Source organism: Molossus molossus, unplaced genomic scaffold, assembly GCF_014108415.1.
Source record: "Molossus molossus isolate mMolMol1 unplaced genomic scaffold, mMolMol1.p scaffold_m16_p_10, whole genome shotgun sequence".
In the NCBI taxonomy this organism is placed as follows: domain Eukaryota; kingdom Metazoa; phylum Chordata; class Mammalia; order Chiroptera; family Molossidae; genus Molossus; species Molossus molossus.
The window spans coordinates 26,184,267-26,209,331 of record NW_023425345.1 but is presented as its reverse complement, the minus strand read 5'-3'; the positions used below and the strand labels follow the sequence as shown (position 1 = coordinate 26,209,331).

At 41.1% G+C, this 25,065-nt stretch overlaps 1 protein-coding gene and 1 pseudogene across 1 annotated transcript in view; one reads left to right on the top strand and one right to left on the bottom strand.

Moving 5' to 3' along the window:
- GRIN2B (glutamate ionotropic receptor NMDA type subunit 2B) overlaps window positions 1-25,065 on the top strand; it is a 410,201-nt gene that overhangs the window by 318,450 nt on the left and 66,686 nt on the right. The window lies entirely within an intron of this gene.
- On the bottom strand, window positions 10,997-11,384 carry LOC118623872 (annotated as a pseudogene).

Here is a 25,065-nt window from a genome sequence, read left to right as displayed (position 1 = left end):
CTGAGCCACAGGGGAAATGTGTGTGAGATCTATATCTATATCTATATCTATATCTATATCTATATCTATATCTATATCTATATCTATCTATCTATCTCTCTCTATATATATATATATCTCCAATATTTTTATTTAGCTCCCCAATCAAGAAGCATTAACTTTAATTGTTTAATAAGAACTGCATTTAGCGAGTTACTTCCCCTAACCTGCAGCTCTAAGTGAGCACGACATTCTCCCACCACTGTCGTGGCAACGACTGTGCTTCTTCCTTGTCTCTGCTTGACCCTATAGTCACAATGTGAGGCCTGGTGAAGATGTTTAGGAAAAGGTCATAAACAGCAGTCCCAAGTGGCATCCGGATCTAGACATGTCTCTCTGGCATGCGAGAGATCTATTTAAGATTCAGTTGTTATTCAGCACTTAAACATTTAGAGATTCCATTAGAACTTCACTTTTCTGGATTTTCTGAAAACCAGGACACTGGCAACACCGGGCTCACATTCTGTTGGGCTGGGGGGCGTCGTCCACTTTGGATGGAATACCTGCCCCTGAGGTGTCCCATCCCTTTCATTAATTATCCACCTGGTTCCTATAGACACTGGAGTTTGCAACTCCCAAAATAGCGATGAGTTCAGAAAGATTTACTCCCTGCTCAAAATCTGAAATGGATAGTATGGAGATGAGCACATTCTGGTATAGGGAGTCAGGTGTTTGTGGAGCAGACACAGCCTTTTGACTGCTCGCTGCAGTTCCCCTTGGAGCCTCTAGGAGACAGAATTCTGAGTGCTGTCTTGATGCGTCAGGACGCAGGGAAATGGTTCCGTGTTGTACCGAACTCCCCAGTTCACCCTAGAGTGGTAGAAGGCAAAAGACACTACCTGGCCAAAGGGCTTTCTATTTTTCAGACAACGAAATACAGAAATATAAACTTTTCATGCCTTAAAAGATTTTAGGCCTATGGAGGGTGTGGATTTGTCTTGTTTCTTCTCAAAGTAACAAATTATTCTTTAGCGGAGGAATATCCTGGGAAGGCTTCAGAGGCGTGAGCTTTCAAGGGGAATTTGAGTGGTTCGAGGGCATTTTCCTGGCAAAGAAAGGACGGCTTCGGCAGACGAAAGACTCGGCCAGGAGACCAGGAAAATGAAGGGAAGGAGGTGGGCAGGTGAAAGGAAAGAGATGTGGAATAGGAAAAACTGAAATTAGAAGCAAAGGCAGGACAGATGTCACGTCCTAAGAACAGAAAACCGACTGCTGATAGAATTTAAGAGAGAGTGACAGTCTGAGTGAGAGAGCAGGATGACTTCAGTGGCACTGACCTGACTAAATTAAAGCAGAGAAAAGAAAGGAGAAAGGCAGAGTCAAGGAGTGAGGAGGCTGGAGTTGTGCAGGAGAAGAACCTGGCTCAGGTGACATTTTGAGTGTTCAGGATAGAAGGACAGGAGAGTTAATAACAAAAGTAATGGCATGTGTGTCTTTATCTTTGTGCAAATGCTAATAAGGATGTAAGGGGAGTATTCGGTCTCTTTCAGTTCTGGAGACAGGATCTTTCACCCCCCCACACTCTAGAAGTCAGAACCACCCCATCTCAGAAGGGAACTTCCTGTAGCCAAAGAACTACCATGAGTATCAGCGTTTTCTTCTCTGCAAAGCTCAAATAAGCCTTTCTTCTCTGATCCCCACTGGCATGTCTGCTTTCCACGTGAACGCAAAATCTCAGAGTCCACCAGAAGAAGGCATCAAATTTGTTTCCCGTGCCTAGAATTATCCCATCTTTTACCAGATGGCTTTATTTCACTTCAAGGAACACATACTGATGGGCTTCTGAATGAAGGACCCTGTGCTAGGTACTCAGAGAAAATAAAGGTACACAAGATACCCTGTTCTCAAGAAATGGACCCTCTTAAGAAAGTTTCTCAGATAATACAGATATACCAACACAGGGAAGAATATGACTGTGTTAAGCAGCCACCAAGGTGACCCCAAAGACACCCACCTATATTTTCATTCTCCAGATGTATTATTGGCTACTTAAATATTACACTTAAGTGTAAGATCTTAGAGGAGGAAAATGCCTTAGACTGGTTTAAAATGTATCACACACCAAGTAATGAGGCGCTCTCTCTCTCTCTCTCTCTCTCTTTTTTTTTTAATCCTCACCCAAGGACATTTTTTTTTTTTTTTTTTTTTTGCATTTATCTTCAGATAGAGCAGGAGGGATGGAGGGAGGAAGAGAGAGAGAAACATTGATGTGAGAAAGACACATCAGTGGTTGCCACCCACACAACACCAATCGTGGCCGGGGACATACTACAACTGAGGTACGTGCCCTAAGCGGGAACTGAACCTGGGACTCTCGGGTCTGTGGGCTGGCGCTCTAACCACTGAGCCAAACTGGCCAGGAAAAGGGGCTTTCTTTTTCAGAACCAGAGGATTCCTGTTCCATCTGGAGTAATAAACCTCACTTTTATGTAATAATTATTTTTCTCTGGTGTCTGATTCCAAAAGATATTACTTTTTCATTAAGGAAAAGCTAATAAAATAGAGAATGGAATATAGAAGAAAATAAAATCTCAAATTCTACCACCCAGCGATAATTTATATTTATATTTGGGTCCCTATCATTCCAGTCTTTTTTCTTCTATAAATGTGCTTTATAAATATAAAGGCATATTTTTATAAAATTGAGATGGCATTATACATACTGTTTTGTAATCTACATTTTTCTTTAACAATATGTTAGGAATGGTGTATTATAAATATATATCACTAAAATATAAAAATATCAATATTATATAAAATATATCATTAAATATGTATCCATCTATCTTATTATCTATTTCTATTCATCAATCACATAATTTTAGTGCTATAAATTATTCCATTATTTAGAAACTATGTATGTATGATACATATATGTAAGTTACAGAATCTGTCACCCAACTCTCACCGCCCTGCACAAGGTGTGAAATCTTGGCGTGGCCCATTGGTCTGAGTGTGCTGACAGGAAGGTCAGTCATGTTGGCGTTTGCCCTCTGTATCACCCACTTCCCAGTGAACTGCTGGAGGGGGAACAGACACCAGGTGTTTTGGAGAATGCCAGGACACCTGCCTGTGTTGGCTCTCCCCATATTGCCGAACATGAACTCTGCTCCTTTTCTAAGCAAGCACAGTTCTCCTGGGACTGACGTTGTAGTTGCAAATCTGTCTCTTGGTGCTCTTTCCTAAATGCCTTTTAAACATGCTCAATAATAGATGAGCACCTGGGCCCTTCTTCACAAAGGAGAGCTCGAGCAGCTTTTAGAACAAGGAAAGCCTGTTTGGAACATCCCCGATTCCCCAGGACACCGTTTAATAAGCACTCGCTCCAGGACAGCAAGCTGTTTGCCTGGTGGGTCTTGTTGCTCCATTTCCTCTTCAGGTTGCTTTTTCAATCCTGGACTCAACTTTCCCTGAATTTTTGTAACCAGTCTGCTGGCAGGGACATTCCCACTCTCCTCCTCTGCTTTCTGTCTCTGTCCTGCCTCTCCTCGCCACTGCATGACTCAAGCAGGATGTCTGTACTCAGTTTGGTTGTAGTATTGGAGAAATAGGGAGCCCATTCACCTTGGCCTGTCAAGTCTTGGCTCTGCCATCAATCTATGGGGTGACCTTGGACAAGTCACTTAATAACCCTGGGCTTCAGTTTCCATGTGTATACAACAAGAGGGTTACAGTAAATCCTTAAGGTCCCTCCTAGTTCAGACAGTCTGTGGTTTCAAGTACAGAAACCACACTGTTCTGACTATAGCATATTTTTAGTGACAACTATTTATTCATTAATTAGTTATGAATTGCTTATTTTTAGAACTTCATTTGTAGCTGGGGCAGTTCCATCATTTGGCTCCATGGGCTTCATTAACAGCTACCTTCCAGGAGGAGGCTAGGAAGGAAGGGTGAATTTCTCCATGTCATGCTTCTGGTGTCCTTCCAGTAACTGGCAGTGCTGACAATCTTAGAGCAGCCTTCTTTGGAACCTGGCTACCTGAGCAATCAGAGAGAGACCTTGACTGCCACTGCCTTAAGCAGGATGTTAATCTTCAGAACATCCCTGTGGTGTTGGTATTTAAGGTGAAAAAACAAACGAATCATGAGACCCAGAGAGGTTTAGTAGTTTTCTGAAAGTCACGCAGCTAGGAGGTGGAGGTGCCAGGATTTAGACTGTGCAGGCAGATTCCAGAGTCTCTACTGACCAAGGCATGCACTGAATGTAGCATAGGAGAAGATTGGGTCTCACACCCGTTCTGCCGGGGTGCAGTGTGCACACATGCGCACTGGCTCCTAACTGTCCTGATGTCTGCCTCCCTTTTCCATCAATTCTCGCTGCTCTGAAATTCAAGCCTCAAGCTCAGTGTTTGTCACATGGGTCCAACTTTTTTGCTTTTGCCTCAGGCATTGAGTATAGTCATCGCTGGTCAGGATTTGTGGATCTCTTCTGAGCCGAGGCAGGTTAGAAGAACAAGCCCAAGCAAAGCCATGGCATTTGGCCTGCAGGTTTGCTGGTACAAAGAAAGAGATATGAGTATCATGTGGCATTTGAGTACCTTGGATATCTTGTGCCTGGTGGTTTTTCTCGTTTGAATGGCGAGTCCCTCAAAATGATATGCAAGTAACTCCCCACTAATTTCTAGTCTCTTCAGATGTCTCAAAAGTATAGTGCAACTAAACAAGTGAAAAACTGGCCTGATTCAGGTAATTACTAATCTGTGTCTTTTACTCAGGGAGAAGGGCTGAGGGCGCTGTGGCAGCCTGACAATTTCGATTCCAGTTATTCAGTGGAAACATTCTGTCTTACTGTTCCTACCCTCTCTGGGAGCCTCTGCCTCTCTAGTTTGTAGACTTTCAGGAAAGTAGCCAGAACTTGGCTGAGCGTCATCCTCACCCTGAGAACTGTTCGCTGGAGGCAAATCTAGCTTTACCTTATTTTAGTCGCCATTGTAATAGGTGGACAGAGATGTCAGGACCTTATTTATCGGGACCGTACCAGCCCAGAAGCACAACACACACCAGCAGGGTGGCCAGAACTGAACGGCTTTTAGCAGTTTCAGCCACAAAAGAGACCAGAGTCAGCACTTGCATACGGGAACCCGTCAAAAACGAAAGTAAACTCTGAGAAACACAAGAACCAGTTGACTCACTGGCAGCGGGCAGTTTGGAAGAGCCAGAGCTAAGGACGCCCTGTACATCCCTGAGTTGGCATCACCCTGCCAGACTGTTGTCTGAAAGTTTAAGCAGAGACCATCAGATTTCTTTTTATTTATTCATTTTTATTTTATTTTTTTAATCACAGTTTATATTTTGTATTCGTTTCAGGTACACAGCATGGTGGTTAGATGACCACTTACTTCATAAAGTGTTCCCGCCGATATTTCCAGTACCCGCCTGGCGCCATGCCTAGTTATTCCAATGTCATCCACAATATTCCCTATGCTGCACTTGACTTCCCCGTGGCTGCTTTGTAACTGCCGATCTGTACTCCTCAATCCCTTCACCTTTATCATCCAGTCCCTAAACTCCCCTCCTCTCTGGCACCCACCAGTCTGTTCCCTGTGTTTATGAGTCAGCAACAGATTTCTTAAAAGATGTGCTTTATGTCAAGAGTCTCACTTTGGTCTTTTCTGTACAAACAAGCACATGGGATTAGTTAACCATCGCTGAGGTCTTTCATTCTTCAGCTTCCGACTTCTCAATATTCACATGTTCTAAATATTTTCCTACAGCCTCTTTGCAAAGACACCAGGGAAACTTTTCTTTCTCTTGCCACTTTCGTGTTCGTCTTTCTATCTGTCCCTGCAGTGAGTGTCTCATTACGTCGCTCATCATGATAATTCCAAAAATAACACCTGTCTTTTCTATCATGCCTCCTGTCGGAGGATTCCCACGGAGCCCCTCTAGCAGTGAGGGTTATTCAGCAAACCCAGGTCTGGTGCAGCGTTGCTCTTCTTTCGGCCACAAAGGGAAAGTACTGGAAACACCGTGCGGCCCTTGCAATTTTTGAGTCACGGGGGAGTTCAGGAGGGAGGTAACAGAGTCGTGCAACCATTTTTGGGGGTGATTTTTGACAAAATCAGACACTTAGCCCTGTGTTTGGCTCAACAAATAGAAATTCTAGTGTAAGGGACCATAGACCTATATTGCAGAAAAGGGGAAAGATGACCAATTAGTGGTGATAGATACAACTTGCCACTGTAAGTGGATGGAGACAAACTTACTTGAAACACTGAATTAGTCAACTGTAAAAAAGAAGGAACATCTGCAATATTTAACAATATAGATGAACCTGGAGGACATATGCTAAGTGAAATAAGCCAGTCACAGAAATACAAACATTGCATAATTCCACTTATAGGCGATACCTAAAATAGTCAAATTCATAGATTCAAAAAGTTCAAGGGTGCCTTGGCTGGTGAAGCTGAGCTTAGAGTACCGGTTGGCACATCAAAGGGTTGTGGTTTGATTCCCAGTCAAGGGCATGTACATATGTTGCCGGAGGCAACCAATCAATGTGTCTCTTTCACACCGATGTTTCTTTCTTTCACTCTCTCCTCTCCTCCCTCCTTCTCTTTCACTCTCTCTAAAAATAAATAGAAAAATATCCTTGGATGAGGATTTTTCAAAAAGTGGAATGGTGGCTGCCAGGGCCTGGAGGGTACTGGGAAATAAGCAGTTGCTAATCACTGGGCATAAAGTTTCTGTTGTGCAGAATGAATAAGCTCCAGAGATCTGCTGTACAACATTGTGCCGATAGCTAACATTACTGTATTGTGCCCTTAAAAATGTGTTAAAGGGCTCGATCTCACATTAAGTATTCTTACCACAATATTCCAGTTTCTTTAAATTAAAAAGTGTTAAGAGACAAACATTTCAAATGGTGACTAGAAGTCACACTGTACACTTGATGAGCAGAATGGAAGTTGTCTGTGCTTCCATTATCCGTGCCCTTCCCAGTGTCACTGGGACATCTCAGCTCTCAGTCCAGGGAACTAACTCATTTCTTTTTTACCTCTCTTTGATAGTTGACACAAGTGACCCCTCTTTTTTTTCTGGCAGCTTTTTCTCTGTTTTGTTCGTCTCTCCTTCCTTTCTTCATTCTTCCTACCCTTATTTATTGGTGTGCTCCAGGGCTCCATCCTTGATCTTCTCATAGACCTATCCACATAGACTTTATGGACAATCCATGCCTAAAAGTGATTTCCAACTATCTCTACCCAGATTTTTCTCCTGAGCCTTGGACTTATGTGCCCAACTACCTTATTAACATTTTACTTTTCTGTCCCAAAGAGACCCCAAGCTCACAAAACTCAGAACTAAACTCCTGTCTTCTCCCCTCTATTTTCAGTGTTCTACACTTTCTGTATTAACCTTGGGATCACCATCTACCCAGTTTTCCAAGGTAGAAACCTGGGAGTCGTTCTAGGTGATTCCTCTTTCTCATTTATCTCTCTTATATGTACCTACTTATCTTTATTTCCTCTTTTATTGCCTTTGTCATTTATTACATGAATTATTGCAATTGCTTCCTTCCCCTGACCATGATCTAGCCCTGTTCTAATCTATCCTTCACACAGTGTCAGAGGGATCCTCCTAGAACATAAAATTATTTATGTCAGTTCCCTGACTAAGACCCTGCAATAGCTCTCCAGTGATATCAAGATAAAAACTCAAAAACCATATCGAGGCACTTTGATTTTTATTTTCTGGCTGCTGACTCCTGCCTTCCTCTTCATTCTCGTCTTCTATTATGTCTCAACTTAAACCCAAAGTTCTTTCCATAAGAAACTGATTATGGTTCTCTGGATCTACCATACTCTTACCACCCTTCACTCATATATGTCTTTCCCTTTGTCTTAGAAGGGTCAACTTTCCCTCTTCCCAACTCTGACCTTTTCTACTTGGCTACTCTTAATGGCTCTTCATGGTTCAATTCAGATGTTGCCAGCTTTGGTGAGTATTTCCTGATCTCCCTTCAGGCTAGATTAGAAACTGAGGGTGTGTATTCCTGAACCAGCTGACACATACCTTCATTCATGTATTATCACACTGTTGTACTTGCTCATTTTTACACGTCTCTTTTCCCCTGTCTCTGAGTTCCTAATGAGTTGAAACTGAGTCTTTTATCTATGGCTTTAGTGCATAATGCAGCCAGGAACATGGTGAAGGTTCAATAAATTTGAATGAATAAATAAATGAAACCCTAAATTTTCTCATTTAATCCACATGACTTCCCAGTGGGTAAATATTATTACAGTTTTGTAGATGAGGAAACTGAGATCTACAGAGGTTAAATAACTTGTTCAGGATCACACAAATATCAAGTCACAGAGCAATGTGTGTTTGTCTAAACTTCACGGGAATTTCGCATGGTCTGGTGGGCTAACTTTACCTACTGGCCCTCTGAAACAACTTCTGATGCAGAATAGTTTCCAACATGGTTGGGAAAGTATTCAGAAGAGTTCATATTAAGGACCTTAGGCACAATGTGAGGCCATCAGGAAAATCAGCCCAGTGAAACAGATGGACTTTATACTGCCTCTATTTCAGTCCTAGAATTTCTACAAAATGCCTATAAAATCAACACCAGCCAACCAATCAGCTAACATTCATTGAACCACCATTATATACTTGGCTTTTGGAGAATATAAAAATAGGATAGCCTTATCTTGAAGAAGTCTACATTGGAATATTTCTCTTCCTCATCTCCTTTCATTTTTATCTTTCCCTCAAAGAAAATTAAACTTCTTCCTAGGTTCCTCTCCCCACTGGGTTTGGGGAAAGATGTTGGAAATACATCTGTTCACACATGATTGATGATTGATTTTTTGATCACATGGTCTTTTTGAATGCAAGACAGAGTCACTGTCAAAGACCTGTGCTTCTGCCCAAATACTGTTGGGCTCCTTTTCACATTTTTGGATCCATATCGCCCTTTCTCCTTACAAGGAAATCAAGTCTTGTCATTCTTTCTCGTTTCTACCACATGCCATCCTGGCCTGGACTACTATCCGTACCTTGTTTTAGGAAGTCTGGGCCAGCTTAGGTCTAAGTCCTTGAGACAAACAGGATTTCTTGCTCTTTTCCTCATTGTCTCTCCTCTGGCACTGGTGGATATGCTTCAGACTGGACTGTCCTTAGTGGAAAGACCTCATCTTAGTGGGAACACTTGAGAAATATAAGAGCAGAGAGTAAGAGGTCATGTTAAACCTTTTAGATTAAATGGCATCCTCTGTATTAATTTATTCACTCAAAAATGTTTATTAAATAATACTATGCATTAGGCCCTTACTTAGCACTCTAGCACTAAGATTCAATAACAAACAAAAAAGACAAAAATCTCTGCTTTTATGTAGTATGCATTGTATCTGGAGAGACAGAAAACATTGGAACAAAGTAAATTATACAGCATGTTAGACAGAAATAAATATTAAAGAGATAAAAGTAAAGCAAGGAAGGAAGTATGAAGTATTGCAAAGAGGGTGCTAAAATTTTAGGTAAGTAGTGAAAGAAGACTTCACTGAGAAAGAGAATGGACATACCTAAGGAATCAAGGGAGTGGACTGGGAGTTAATGAACTGAATGAAGTGGTACTTTTTCCCAATTTGCTAATTGATGGTTATAGAATACACTTCCTTGTTTAGAACTCTAGAGGGAAAACGGGGATAACTGGTAAACCTAAATCTTTGGTCCTTAAGATTTCATTGGAAAATAAATCAATATTCATGTAAAGGGAATTTTCTGTCATCTTAGGAAAAGTGCACACATTAGGGTCTGTTGAATTTTAAGTGAGTGAGAGAGATTGAGAGAGAGAGAGACTCTCCTATGGGGTCAAGGACAATTTCTTTTGATCTAATTGGTGTCCTGAAGAAAGGATGGAATTTGTGTTGACAGAGGAGGAGTAAGGGGATTAAAGGCAGGATAATGTGAAAGAAGGAGGAAAGTGGATGGGGCATAATGAGAAGTGGATGGGGCATAATGAGAAGACAAGTAGCATAACTGAATAGGAGGAGAGTTTCCACGTGAAGGAGTGGAAGGGATGAGTGCCCAAGGTTGGCATAGGATTATTGAGAGATGAAGAATATAAAATGGCACCCAGCCAGTGTGGTTCAGTGGTTGAGCATTGACCCATGCACCAAGAGGTCACTGGTTCAATTTCTAGTCAGGGCATATGCCCAGGTTGTGGGCCCTATCCCCAGTGGGGGCATGCAGGAGGTGGCCAGTCAATGTTCTCTCTCATCCATGTTCCTATCTCTCTCTCCCTCTCCCTTCTCTCTCTCTAAAATCAATAAATAAATAAAACATTTTTAAAAAGAATATGAAATTGCTACACTCTAGAGAGTCTTGACTGTCAGTCCAAAATGATTTCTTTCCATTTCTATTTTGTTCATAAGGAAAGTCTTAGCATTAGGAATCACTTGAAAGAACCTGAAGAGTGTGGAGCATCTATTACAGAGCACAGCTTGTGGTGGGTGCTCAGGGAACACCATGAAGGCTTCCTTTAGCTAAGAAGGAGCATAGTGATGTGTACAATTTTTGAATTCTGAATTATGTCGTTCATGCCCACATGAAAGTGTTAAACTATTAGAGCTAGAAGGGTACTTTGAATATGTATCTTCAACCTCTTATTTTACAAGTGAGAAAACAGAGAGCCAGAGAGGTTTGCGTGTTTAGTGTAGTTTAGTTCTTCCAGATTATTTTCCCAACAGCCTCTTCAGTCCAGACAAGACAAAACAGTTTGGTGCACACTGGAATGCTATCTTGAGATACATCAGTGTTCTTCAATAAGGTGTGCCATGGAACCCTAGCCTCATGTGATCCACTATGAATAATTAATTTCTTGCAAGTTAACATGAAAGATGCTGTCTACTCTATTAGCATCTGAAAGAGTTAAAATGTACATTAGAAAAATATAGTGAAAAAAATTTGTTTTGTCTATTGAGGCATTTTATTTGCATATATGTATTACCTAGAAAAAGAATCCCAGGATTCCCCCTCCTGTGTGTTTTCACCTTGCCTCTTCATGGTCCATGATGCCTGCTGATGTTGTCAGTACAATGAAACCAAACTGACAGAGCAGATTTTTCTGCCATTTTTCTAGGTCTTTGAGTTGCACATAAAATCTGGGGCTGATTACTCCACACATGTTTAACCTGCCTGTTGCGGTTCACAACAATTTTCCCAGCTCTGTGGTCATCAGTAATTTCAAATTTGCCAATGTATTCATGCTTCATCATCACAGTTAGAAACCGGACAATGACTTCGGAGCATGGCCTATTAAGAACCTGGCATTTCCCTCTCTTTTTGGCATTGTTGATACTCTTGAGAGCATCAGCCAGGACATTTATGTGCACCATTTTGACCACATGGAAAGGTGATGGAAAGAAGACCTAAAAATTCTTATAGTAAAGAAAATCGTTTGTAGCATTTCTCCAAACATATTTCACCATGGTTCTTTTTGCTTTTAATTTAATTTAATTTTAGTTTAGTTTTTTTTTTTTTTTTCTCATTCAGCACCTCTAGTCCTATGAAACTGCCCCTAGAAACCATGAACAATCAGTCCTCAGCACTAGTTGGTCTCTTGTTAAAAGAGGATAAAGAAGGTAGATAAATGAGAGAAGTTTCAGAGGAGTCTTAAAATAATCAAGGAAAATAAGAGAGTTGAGGAAAAGCCAGTACTCCTCCTGTTTTCTGTCTTCTCTGCCTGCCTTCCTGCTTGCATTCCTTCCATCAAAAAATAACCTCTGAGTATTCACTATCTGCAGACCACATATATGCTTTGCATACATTATCTTGCTTGTTTTTGACAACCATCTGGCAAGGTCCAAATGAGGAAAGTGAGCTGTGAGATAGTAGGTAATTTGCTCAAGATCACACAAGGAAATTAGTGTAAGAGCCCATATTCAAACCAGTGTTTAGTTAAAGCTAGTATTTTTGACTATTGTGCTGTTTTCCCCAGGTTATTGCTTCTTATCCCTTTTCTGTTCCTTCTCTCCCTTGCATTGCTAACCACACGAGGTATACATGTTACAACCAATATCCTGCCTTGGCCAATTTGGCTGAGCAGTTAGAGTGTCAGCCTGCAGACTGAACGATCGCGGGTTTAATTCCGGGTTAATGGCATGTACCCGGATTGCAGGTTCAATCCCCAACAGTGATGTCTCACATCAATGTTTTTCTCTCCCTCTCCCTCCCTCCCTTCCACTTTATCTAACAATGGAGAAATATCCTCAAGTGAGGATTAAAAAACAAAAACAAAAACAAAACCCCAATACCCTAATAAGTTAAAGGAGACATTAAACTCTAAAGAAGATTTAACAAGAAGGCTCCTACATCTCCTATGCCTCTTAGGTATTTAATTTAGCATGTAATTTAGTTTTCTTTAATTAGATCACAGGATCCTCCAGGGCAGGATTTGCTCTCTGTATTCTAAAGTCCTTATTCTACATTGTCTATACATGCCTTTTACTTGAAAGGTGAAGATGATAAAGCTGAAAAGTGTTCATCGATCTCATACCCCTTTTTAAATGCACCCTGCCTGTTATCATAGGAGATAACTGCAATAAAATATTTCATCAAAGGAGATGCTGTTTTCTTTGTGGCAATGGGAGAGGGTTTGAAATTCTAGAAATTCTTATAATAAATGACAGTCTTTCTCTTAGGCCTTTTCCATCTGCTGCCTGGTCTTCTCCAAATGTCTGAAGGCTGTTTAGTTATTGATGTGAATGCTTCTCTCTCTTACAGGATTATCAATTCTGGGAGGTTGAGGCCTAAATCTCACCTGTTTTCCTCCCAGCACTCAGCCCTGGGCCTTGCATGGAATAGGTTCTCAACTGTTTTTTGAGCTCTTTCTGAAGCTATGCTTTAGAAATTGAGCATTATGATGGACTAGATAGAGCTAAGGTTTATATTACTTCATATATATGCTCCCATGTAAGGTAGCATGTCAAAATTTTGATACGCCTAGTTTATTACTGTTCTATTAATTTAACTGAGGCACATATGAAGTAACAATCTAACTCTGCCCAACAGCTGACAGGCCCAGCCAAGCCTAACCACTGAAATTTCAGCCTTTATAATTCACATCAAACCAACAGCTCCTATGATATCTGAACCAGTGCTCCTTGGCTTTTCAAGCTTAAAGTCAGCCTGCTGCCAGCATTCTTTCATCCAACCCAAACCAATTATATTGAAGCAAAGCTGCAGGGTTCATTGTTGCCCAGCATCAGCCCAAAGTATGGAACCGTATTAATCAGTTCCAGGCTTCTGCCTCTGGGTATTCTTAGTGGGAGGTTTATTATTATATCCTCAGAACTTTTTACTAGGTGGTGCAGTTCTTTTTTGGAGGACATTTATTTAATTACCCTTTTGAGTGGATGAGAACTTCTCTCCAATGCTCGTCAGGCAGCTCCCTCTATTCTACGCTGCCTTTTCTGTGTCTTCCCTCCTCTCCTTCAGGGTTGAGGAATGGCAGCCTTCTTCAGCATGATGGCCATGGAAGGGGGAATGGGGTGAGGAACACATGACTTCAGTTCTTTAATTTGTAACTTCAAGACCACGTATATTATATGTTCAGAACTGCCAGAAGTCATATTGTAACCCATACCTGGTAATATCTCATCAATACTCTCAGGTAATGAGAAGGGAAGGGTGGAAAGGCAACGTAGTGTATTGTAGAGCATTTGACCTTTGAGCTTTAAAGAGACCTAATTTTAATTTTTCCCCCTATATTTATTTAGAGAGAGATGAAGGGAGAGGGAGAGAGAGATAGAAACATCAATAAGAGAGAACATCAATTGGCCACCTCCTGCATGCCTCCCACTGGGGATCAGGCCCACAACCTGGGCATGTGCCCTGACTGGGAATCAAACCAGCGACCTCTAGGTGCATGGGTTGATGCTCAACCACTGAGCCACACTGGCTGGGCGAGACCTAAGTTTAAATATAAGTTCTATTGCTTACTGCTTATGAGACTTTGAGTGAAATCACTTAAATTCTCCAGAGCTCGCACACTTATGTTCTCTAAAGCTAGCTTTCCTCTTCCATGAACTATACATAACAATTGTATTAGTTTTCTGTTGTTGAACAACAAATTCCTACAAACCTGGTAGCTTTAACAGTGCAAATTTATTATTTCATAATTTCTGGGGGTCAGGAGTTCAGGCATGTTTTTGATGCTATAACCTGGTTATTACTTAACAGGAAAGGAGTAAAGGGGGGGGGGGGCTGGATAATTAGGCATGCCATTCATACAGCTTTTGTCAGAAAGCTAGTTTAACACTCAAGGTCTGTTCCCCACTGATCAATGGGGCAAAAGACTGGACAAAGGCATTTTAGACACATGTCCATTAAGGTCTGAGTGACATGGGAAGGTGCTTACCTGCCTATCAGTCACACCTGGGAGCCAGTCAGTGGCCAGAATAGGCATGGCCACTGCAAGCACATGAAACCTACAATTTTAAATTCCCAGACAAGGAAAGCTCTCTCTCAGCACTTGGCCCTCCTGCCCTCTGGGGACTCCTGTTGCAGGGGAGCATTCCCTGCATTTGCCCACATGGCTCATGGCCATGTGGACTCCTCACAGTGGACTAATGGGCTGGATTTAGACTGATGCTTATTTGGACATGGTTTCATCACAGAGAGAAAGCTCTGGATGCTGGCCCTGTTTCTAGTTCTACTAAATCTACAGCTGCCTCTTTTCCAGGACTGGACTGAGGGACATGGGATTTTACAACCCCAGAAACGTTACTCCATGCCAATAAAAATCATTCATTCTCCTGTGCAAGTCTTAGAAAATTTATTTTCTGAAGATATTGCAAGAGCCACCCCACTCTCATAAGTGTCAGAGGGATCTGTCCCACTCATCCCTCCGATAATGCCTTTTACTGGGTGTTCTACTGAGGGTCCCACAAGGTTTCAGTAAAGAGTCAGCCATGCTGTGTTCTCATCTGAAGGCATGGATGAGGAAGACTTTGCTTCCAAGCTTATTTTGCTTTGTTGGCAGAATTCACTTGTGGCCATTTGACTTCTTACTGGGTACTGGCTGGAAGCCATATTGAACTCCTGGCCATGTGGCCTTTTCCGTATGCAGTGGACAACGTGGCCACTTGCTTCTTCAAGGCCAGTAGGAGAATTTCCCCCTCCAGTCTCTTAAGAAATGTTATAAAATAACATAATCAAGGGAGTGATAATCACATCACCTTTGGTATTAGCATAACATAATCAAAGGAGTGGCATCCTATCATTTTGCCACATTCTATTGATTAGAAATAAGTCATAAGGGAGGAGATGATACAAGGTAGTAGTAACTCAGTGGGGGTCACCTCAGGGCATATTCACCATAACACTGTCTACCACACTCAGTTACAGTGAGGATTCCATAAGATAATCTATGTAAAACATATAAAAAATATATATCAGTTCCCTTCTTCCTATCTGGAAGACACACTGAGGCAGGTGTTCTGAGACTATTGAAGAAGAGGAGGCAAAGACAATGCCTAGAGTTGGAGGAAGAAAAATGTGAAATAAAGGAAGACCTTAGCAAGGAGAGGGCAGATGGTTCTGTTCATAACCATGTCATTAGAAACATTGTATATATCTCTTTGGATCCTTTTTTTTTAATTTCAGGAAGAGGGATTTCTAGTTATTAACCTCCAATGATTGGCTGCAGTATCAGGTTCTTGTCTTTTGTTCCATGTGGCTGCTATCGCAAACTGCTCTCTTATCAGTGAGCAGGGTCTGGGGGGTTAAAAAGGAAGGAGGAGAAAAAAAAAAAAAAAAGCTTGGAAAGAGCTTAATTTACTAAATTATGGAAAGAGCTTAATTTGCTAAATTAAACACATTTCTGAGGTGAAATGATGCTTTTGAGTTTCTTCTAATCATCTGTTTCAAATATATGTCTTTCTTTTAACTCTTTCCAGATTCCTCAACTAGGTCTTCAGATTCTGCTCCTTTTTATCCCTGCTGTTTAAACATTTATTTGTGTAGAACTTGCCTTGCAGGAAAATTCAAATGAATTAGAGGAATCAGTGAATTGGAGGGTAGAAATGTTGAGAAGGGTCAGGGAAGAGGACTGCTGACATTATTCCTCCTACCTGGAGGCCTAACCCAGTATCAGTGGGGACAATAATAAAAAATTAAGGCTTGGGCAGAAAAAGAAGGAGGAGGAGGAGCAAGAGAAGGAGGGGGACATTGTTTATTTTTGTGAAAAATCATTATTATTTTCCAGATGTAGAGCCAAGTATCTTTAGAAAATAGGGTTTATGTATTTCTTAAAGAAAATTATTTAGATATCCCCAGTGTAAGAAAATTGAGAATTACTTTGTCTCCAAGGACAGAGTTGATGGTCCTTCATTATTGAAAAAAGTGATGGTCCTTCACTATGTGATGAGGCACTTTAGTTAATTGTTGATATAATTGACAGCATTTTCTTTTATAGCATATGCTATACTGAGTTGAAACAATAAGTTAGTTGGCCAAGGTGCAAGCCATATGGAAAGAACTCAGAACTCTGTGCCCAGAAACCCACGTTCAAGCTCCAACTCTGCCTCAAGCAACCTATGTGACCCTGGGCAATTACTAAACCAGTCTGGGTCTCAGTGTTCTCACTTTTTAAGTGAGGATTCTGAAAGAGAATATTGGGTGTTAGTGATATCACAACAAAATGACATGCATCAGAGCATCTTGCACATACCTAGCATCCAAATATGTGAGAATACACAGAGAAGCAATACGTAAGCAAATAAATATTTATTTTTGACAAATAAACTCTAGAGAATGTGTAGAGCTAGTCTAACCCTTACTTCTTAAATGTGTTCAGAGTTGTAATATTATATATAAGTGTCATGGGAAAAGCTTATAATAAAGAATGTATGTAGTGATTTGCTACTGACAATAATTAAGCTCTTAATCAACAGAGAATTACAGCCTCTTAGATCTGGAAGGCACAGTTGACTAGACCCCTCATTTACTCAGGTCTCAGTTCACAGAGGTTAGGTGACTCATCCAAGGTCATACACTAAATAGCAGAGACAGAACTAAAAGCCAGGGTCTTTCCCACCCTGCCCAGTGCCTCCTCAGTGGGGCATAGTGTGCATATGAATGATTCCAGGGAAGAAAGGTGAAAATAGGTACTGATTTTTACCTTCAAAATAGTGAGTTGTTGTTTTTTTTTTTTGTTTTTTTTTAAAGAAAGAATGTTACATTTTTGAGCAATGACTTTGGTTATTTAATTTTATTTGTATGGAACTACAACCTTGAATTGCCAAAAAATGTCACAAATCCTACCTGGGCAATTCCAGATTCTGAAGAGAGAGGCATATAGTTTCAAAACTGAACTTGGTTAAAAACACCTGCATATACATTGCTTTTGACAAGTAAACACACAGCATTGGTTTTGCCCAGGACTCGGTCCTGCATCCACTTCTAGTTAAGATTGTCGTCAATGACTGGGATGCCACAGTAGCATACTCATTAAGTTCATAGACAGGACTGAATTTAAAGTGGAGGCTAAAGCCTTGGGGAATGCAATTAGAATTGGAAATGACCTCAACAAATTGGACAAGTAATCAGAAACTAACAGGATGAAGTTCAGTAAAGACAAGGGCAAAAGGAAGTCGAGAACTCAGAGAAAATAAAGACAAGAAAAGTCTGAGACATGGAAGTGGCAGGTCAGGCTGAGAACTTCCCGAAGATATGTGGGTTACAGTGGACCTCAATGTCACCACGAGGCACTTACATGGCAGAGGACGCTGTCGCAGCAATGCACAGCCGTGTAAATTTTATGACAAGGAAGTTTACCTGTTGAATGGTTTTCTTACAATAGAATTATGTTCACCAAAAAGTAATCTGGTGTAAGAGATAGTAGTTAATATTGCTTACAAATTTCTTAAACTTCCAATGAAAACAAACTTCATTCTCTTCTGAATGTCTGGGTAGGTAATTAAGTGTGGTCCTTACCTATTAGGTAGGCTCCTTCTCAGTCCACATATGATTCCTGGAGGTCTGGAGCAACCTGGCCATTTCTTGGCCCTAAGCTCTTCATTCTTAATAAATAGTTCAGAATGGTCCAGAAGTATTTAATACAGGGTGGGGCAAAAGTAGATTTAAAGTTGTTTATATGGAAAACAATACAATAATCAATAAATAATAATACAAGAATAAAGTTGGTATTTCACATACAACTGTAAACCTCCTTCCACCCCACGCTGTGTTGTTATTACCATTCATTAAAATCAGCGTGTCATTGAGATGCTTGAACATTTTGTCTACATCCAAAATTCTGTAATGTCTAATTATTTCCACATAAAGGTGAAATAGAGGAACATAGGCCATGAGGGGATTCATTCAAAAACCTAACATAGTGAGGGTACATGAGCTGGACGCTGAGCCAGGACCACACACAACAACTATGGGGAGGGACAGAAGCAGGGATTTTGCCTGTGATTTTTTGATGTTCTACTTCCATAAAAAGTCCTGAGCTGATTTACACAGGTTATCTCATTTACTATTCAGATGTAAACATAAACAGAGTCGACATCTCATTTTATCGATAGGAAGACTGAGGGAAGGGGCAGGATGGTTACTCATCTAAGCGCACACTAAGTAGGAGAACCAGCATTTGAATCAGGGATGCGTGACTTCAACTCAAGTAATTAGCTCTAAAAATATAAACAAAGAAGAGGTGAACAATAAGAGGTGGAGAGTGTGAAGAAAAGAACATGGAGAATTTAAGAAGTAAAAGGGAGTGAAAGGTCAAAAGAGAAAAAGGATAGAGGCAGGATAAAAGGAAGGAACAATGACAGGGAGCAATAGGTAAGAAATCAAAGGCTGCAGGGAAGGAAGGAAAAGAATTGTGAAACCCAAGCAGATGACACAGTCCGCTTCTGACAAGAGTGTTCTGAGTGTTGATCGAGATACCTTTCTTCCAAGACATACTGTACTTTTCCAATCTTCCTGGAGTGCTGGGTCTCCTTGAGAATTGCAGAATTCACAGAAATAAAAGAGAACCTGGTGACTGTCTACTGGGAAAAAAGACAATGATTAAAAGGGCAGTAAATGGAGTACATGTGGGAACTTTAAAGAAAACGGGAGCTTGAACATTGAGAAATGACCTATTAATGATCTTCAGGTATGAAGAAACTATTAACACTGATGGCTGAAAATGACAGAATTTATCTAGCAGTAGAACAGACCTTCTCAATGTGTGAACACTGTGACAGTGTTTACTGCCTTTACGATGGAAGAACCCTTTTATGTTTATGATCTGTCCAAGGCATTAGCCACACTAGGGTCTGCTAACTGGTAGCCACAGAGTAGGAATCATGAAATATTGTTCCAGAAATTTTGCTGGGGCCTTTAGTAGGATAGGCATGATCAGAACCTAACTGTCTTCGCTGAAAAGCACATGACTTTGGGGAGACAACTGGGTTTCAATCTTGACACTGCAACTTTTTGGTTCAATGACCTTGGGCAAGTTACTCAACTTTCCTGAACATCATTCAGTGTAATGGAGAAACTATAACATATCTCACAGTTTATGTAGACCTTCCTCAGGGTTTGGAGGATGGCAGGTATTCCGTAAATGTTATCTTTCATGTTCTTTTTTCTTCCCATGGGGTACAATAAAGGTAAAGAGAATGTCTTACCTTCACCATGGGCTGTCCTAAGTACAGAAGGCAAGAATAGGGGTAAGAAGAGGGATAGTGTCCTATGTCCAGAAAATCCAGACCCATTTCCATTTCATAGACGAGGGTAGATGGGGCTTGTACTAAAGTCACCAGGAGTACACAGGTCTCTGAGTGTTGTGACTTGCTCAAAGATCCTCCATCCACATTTGCCAAGTGGTTCTTCAGTGTTAATAGCTGACATCTGTGCTCTGATTCTTACATTATTAAGACAGACCATTTTGAAATGAGAGTTCAAGTGCCCTCCCATAAATGGAGATGGAGTTCTATACTCTGGAGATGTATTTAACTTGCAAATTAAAAAGACCCTTTCTTGTACTTTTGACTGAGGGCCAAATTGAAAACTACCAACTCCAATGCTGACTCTCTTTAGAAGGAAGGCATGGCTTTTCCCCAGATGTTACTTTTCCCCACATCAGTGGTTGGTGCCCAGCGATTGATTGTCTCTGCTAACAACCTCCTTCTGCTTGTGTGTACTTGTCCATTCATGTCATTTACACGCACTTAACTGTGCATATGGACCTATTTTGGCCTGTGTTTACTCCTTGCAACAACAACAAAAAATTCAGTGTCCTTTAAGTATATTACTGTCATGTCCAGGTATTGTGGAAAACCTTGGATTAGAAGATCTTTTAGTTACCTTATAAACCAAGTGTAGAAAACAAGGTCAGGGGAGGTGTCCTTGTCTGGGAAGTTATATCTTCTGTATTTAAAGCCATTGGAAATGGGCTTTTGCTCAGTTTCTTTGAGCAGATCTTGTTTGTCTCTTTGTTTTCTTTTATATTATCTTTGGCTCAGGTCAAAGAGTGCATAATTTTACCATCTGGGACAGTGGAGATGACAGCAGGTCTTTCTGAAGAGCAGAAACCTTCCTTTCCACTTCAGTGGGGAATGTAATCTTCTGTCTTTTAAATCCCCTTTGCCAGTCAGACCTGCACACTTATTTACAGGTCAGGGACGTCATTTTGGCCTAGACTCAACCAAGCTCTGATTGAGTTATTGAAACAATTTACTGATGCAGCATGGATTTTACTTATTTGGTACACAAAGTAGAAAGTAAAGAGAAAAGAGTGTCAAAATATTTGGTGGACTGTATGAATAAGCATCTTAATATATCCAGCTTCTATGTATATATCATGGGTCTAATGTCCTGAACAGCAAAGAACACCTTTTCATTAGGGTCCTGTTTACACTTAGGTTATGAAGGATAATGAGTTGTTAGCTTAGGTAAGGCCCTGTGTCATCATTATTTTTATCATTTTGAGAAAATGCTGACTAAACCATGCATTATTTCTTTGCATTCTGAAAATGTAAAATGTCTGGAAATTCTGACATTTCCTTTCACCAGTAGATACCAAAACTTTACTGAAGACAGAACATCTCATGTAAGAAGACCAACTGATGTTTTTCTTCAGGAATTGTATACAGTGCACAATTAATTTCTCATTGTCCTTTTCTGTACTCACATTTTTTAACCTGCTCAATATGGGCCATGAATATTATGGTTAAAAATATACAAAGAGGAGCTGTGAGCATAATTATGAATAGAAATTCTTCCTCCAGGTCAACTTAAACATCAATTGCTCAAGGAAGCCTTCTCTGTCTCTCAAGTCTAAGCTCCTCTTTACCTTACTCTGCCCCTCTGCCTTTTCTTCTTAGCTTTTGGAAGACACTAATTTCTTATTCATTGTCTGTATTTGCTCAATAAGGGCAAGATTATACTATCCAGTCCCTTTACTTGCAAAATGTGTGGATAGATCTCAAAATTTTGTCTCTAGTCTGGAACTCTCACTTGAGTTTAGAAACTAATGGCCATCTACTGGGATGTCTGACAGGCAATTCAGACTTAGCCAACTCCAAATCAAGCTCCTGATTTTCTCTGCAGGTCTGCTTTCATCCTCTGCATTCCTCCTTTTAGCCAATATTTACTGAGTGCTTCCTACACCCTGTTCTAAGTGCTTTGCATTTATCAATTTCTTTCAACTTCATAACAACCCTATGAGATGATTATCACCAATATCCCTTCTTCACAAAGGATGAAACTGAGATACAGAGAGAACTCACCTGAGGTCACAGGGCTCACAAGTTGCATATCTGGGCATCCATCTCAGACTGCCTGGCATCTGTGGCCACATTGCTCCGCACAGGGTCTCAATAGATGGCCCCACCATTCACCCAGTGACTCAGGCTCCAAGCCTCAGAGTCACCTTTGATTCTACTTTTTCTTTCCACTCAATATCAAATTCATCAGCAAATTCTGTCATCTTTACCTTCCAAATATATCCTGAAACTATTCAATTAATACTTCCTATATTGCCACTATGACAGACAAAGTCACCACCATCTCCTCACTTACCTTCTGCGTCTGCTCCTGCTCCCCATAGGCAGTTCTTCAGGTAGCAGCCAAAGTGCTACTTTCAAAACATAACAGTTCATGTCAGTTCATTGCTCAGAACCCTGCAGTGGCTTTCCTTAGTGTATGGTGTGTCTCCTCCCTCCCTCTCCAGACTCACTTCTTGCCGCTCTCCTCTGATTCCCAGTCCAGCCTCACTGTCTGCATGCTGTTCCTCACACACTCTGTGGAAGGTCCCATCACAAGATCTTTGCTTTTGCAGAGTCTTCTGCCCGAAATCCTCCTCCTTCAGATATTCACACGACTCTCGTTCAGTTCTCTGTTTACCTGTCACCTCCTAGGGAAGACTTCTCTGTCCACTCAGAGTAAATCCCATAACACACCATCTTTCCCCCCATGTTTAATTTTCTTAATAGCAGCTCTCTCGAGCTGACATTTATATATATATATATATATATATATATATATATATATATATACTTATTACTTTCTCTCTCACTAGACTATAAGGTTCTGGAGGTCAGGGACTGGGTTGTTTTCTCTGTCCCTGGCATCCAGGAAAGTACCTTTCTTCTGATGGGTGTATAATAATATTGATTGAGCGAATGAATGAATGGATTGAAGAACAAAACTTGTATTCTAATTACAGGTGTCAGTACATGAAAGTTCTTCCTGAGATTGTGTCTCCACCATAAAATGCCAGAGGTGTAAGATACCTTTCCCAGCGTCGTGTGCGGGAACTCACACACACGGTCATGTCCTCTCTGCTGCTGATTGCCTACATGGAGACTGTCTGGCTTAAAGCAAGCAGATGGCTAGACCCAGGCACCAAGTTATTGGTCCCAGGCTCATCTATTTGCTCATCCTTCTGTGCTCACACTCAGCCTTTGATGACTACTTATATCTGTTGATTCCAATTAGAAAATTATCTTTGCAGAAAAGCAGCAGGGGTGGGGGTTGTAAGTCCAGATGTGTGATGCTTTTCTATCTCCTGCTCCTCCCTGAACTAATACAATGTCAGGAAAAGTGCTGGCAGGGTAGTAAGGGGGAGAAATTAGATAAGTAACTATTCTTTACCCAGAAGGAGCCCTAAAAGAGAGTCTTTTGAGTTCCTGTCTTTATAGAAAAGAGAAAAATTGCAAGTGGCCCTCTCTCCATTTTCAATCGCTCATTACTACTCCTGACTCTGTTTAACCATCCCCACACTCCTCTACATTCTGTGACTCTTTTTTTTTTAAAGGTTTTCAACTTTATTATTATTTTCATTATTATTATTTTATTCTCACCTGAGGACATTTCTGCATTTATCTTCAGATAGAGCAGGAGGGAGAGAGGGAGGAAGAGAGAGAGAGAAACATCGATGTGAGGAAGACACATCGTGTGGTTGCCACCCACATGACCCCAACCAGGGCCAGGGACAAAATGCAACCGAGGTACATACCCTTATCGGGAACAGAACCCGGGTCTCTCCATTCTATGAGCCAGTGCTCTAACCACTGAGTCAAACCGGCCAGGGCCTGTGACTCTTTTAAACCTCCTTTTGGTAGTAACAACCCATCAGATCCCAGAGCAAATATTCACGCTAAGTAAAACACTTGGTGTCCTACCTTGCGGGATCCTCCCTGGGTCCAGGCAGCTGAATAAAATCTATCACTTCCTGGTAAGTGCCAACGGTGGTTTTCATGAATTGGTATTAACCAGTGAGTTACTGGCTACAAGGTAGGACAGAAAGAGGCCCAAAGAGCATCATTTGAAGGTTTGTGCCCCCTCTCTGGCTAAATTTTTCCATAACCTCCCAATAACACTCATGTCTGGAGTGGACTGTACTGTCTAGTATTCCATAAAACTCAAGGAGAAATCAAGGAGTATATGAAACAGACAGTAGGATTTTCAGAAAGTACAGAAGTAATACATGATAATGGAACACAATGAAAGTAGGTAACTAACTCTCCCCCATGCCCCACATACCCTTTCTAGCCATGCCTAGTATGGCAGAGACTGTAGCTATCTACCAAAATGTGTTTGCTCTTCTCCTTAGTATACAGCTGGACTCTATTTTCCAGCTTCTCTTAGAATTAGGTATGGCCAATACAATGTGAGCAGAAGTGATGAGTGTCGCTTCCAGGCATGGCCCATAAAACCCTATGCACAAGCTCAACTACGCTCCATTTGTCTCTGGGTAGTGGAATGGAGACACCTCTGTGGTGTCCCCAAATAACTGCACAGAGGAGGCTGCCCTGCCAACCTAATGCAGTTTCATAACTAGAAATGAAGTTCTATTGTGTTGCAATTATAATACACGTCACAGACTATCCGATACACCAGGGAGCCCGCCACGTTAACACCCAGATGTTGTGAGTTGTTTTCAGGACATCTGCGTCTTTTTTCTCCATCTGATTATAAGCATCTTGAAAGCAGGACTGCGGCAGGGCCTCTGTGCGCCCTGCAGGCCTCACACAGCCTGGCCCAGGACACACAGCGGCTCCTGGTCAGAGGATTCACTTCTACCTTTTATTCCAGGGTGAGTTACAACATGAGTTAGGAACATGGCCAAATCATATGGGTTTTTCATTTTGCTTTGAAATCCGTCTTGAGTGTGTATGTATAGTAGCTCAGAACTGACCTGGTCAGCAAAGTGTGACATGCACTTTTTGTTATCCGTAAGTGGATTATCTGCTGTGACCCACTCTTCCACCATTTTGGCACATTCCTCTTGTCAACAGCTGTGCAGTAGGCGCTGAGCAGGGCCCTGAGCCAAGGGAGAATGAGAAACAGGTGGGGTGGGTTTGGGGGTGGGCGCTCGCATCACTGACTGGGTATGAGTGGTGAATACATTCTGTGAGCAAACAAAATGTTATCTGTTTTACTATTATATGTATCTTTCTTATTATCTGAGGCATAATCAAGAGTTGATGGTAGGGGTATTTAAGTTACTGCCAGGTAGGGTACCAAATAAACCCACATTGCAGGGAAAAAAATGGGAACTTTTTCAAAGCAAGA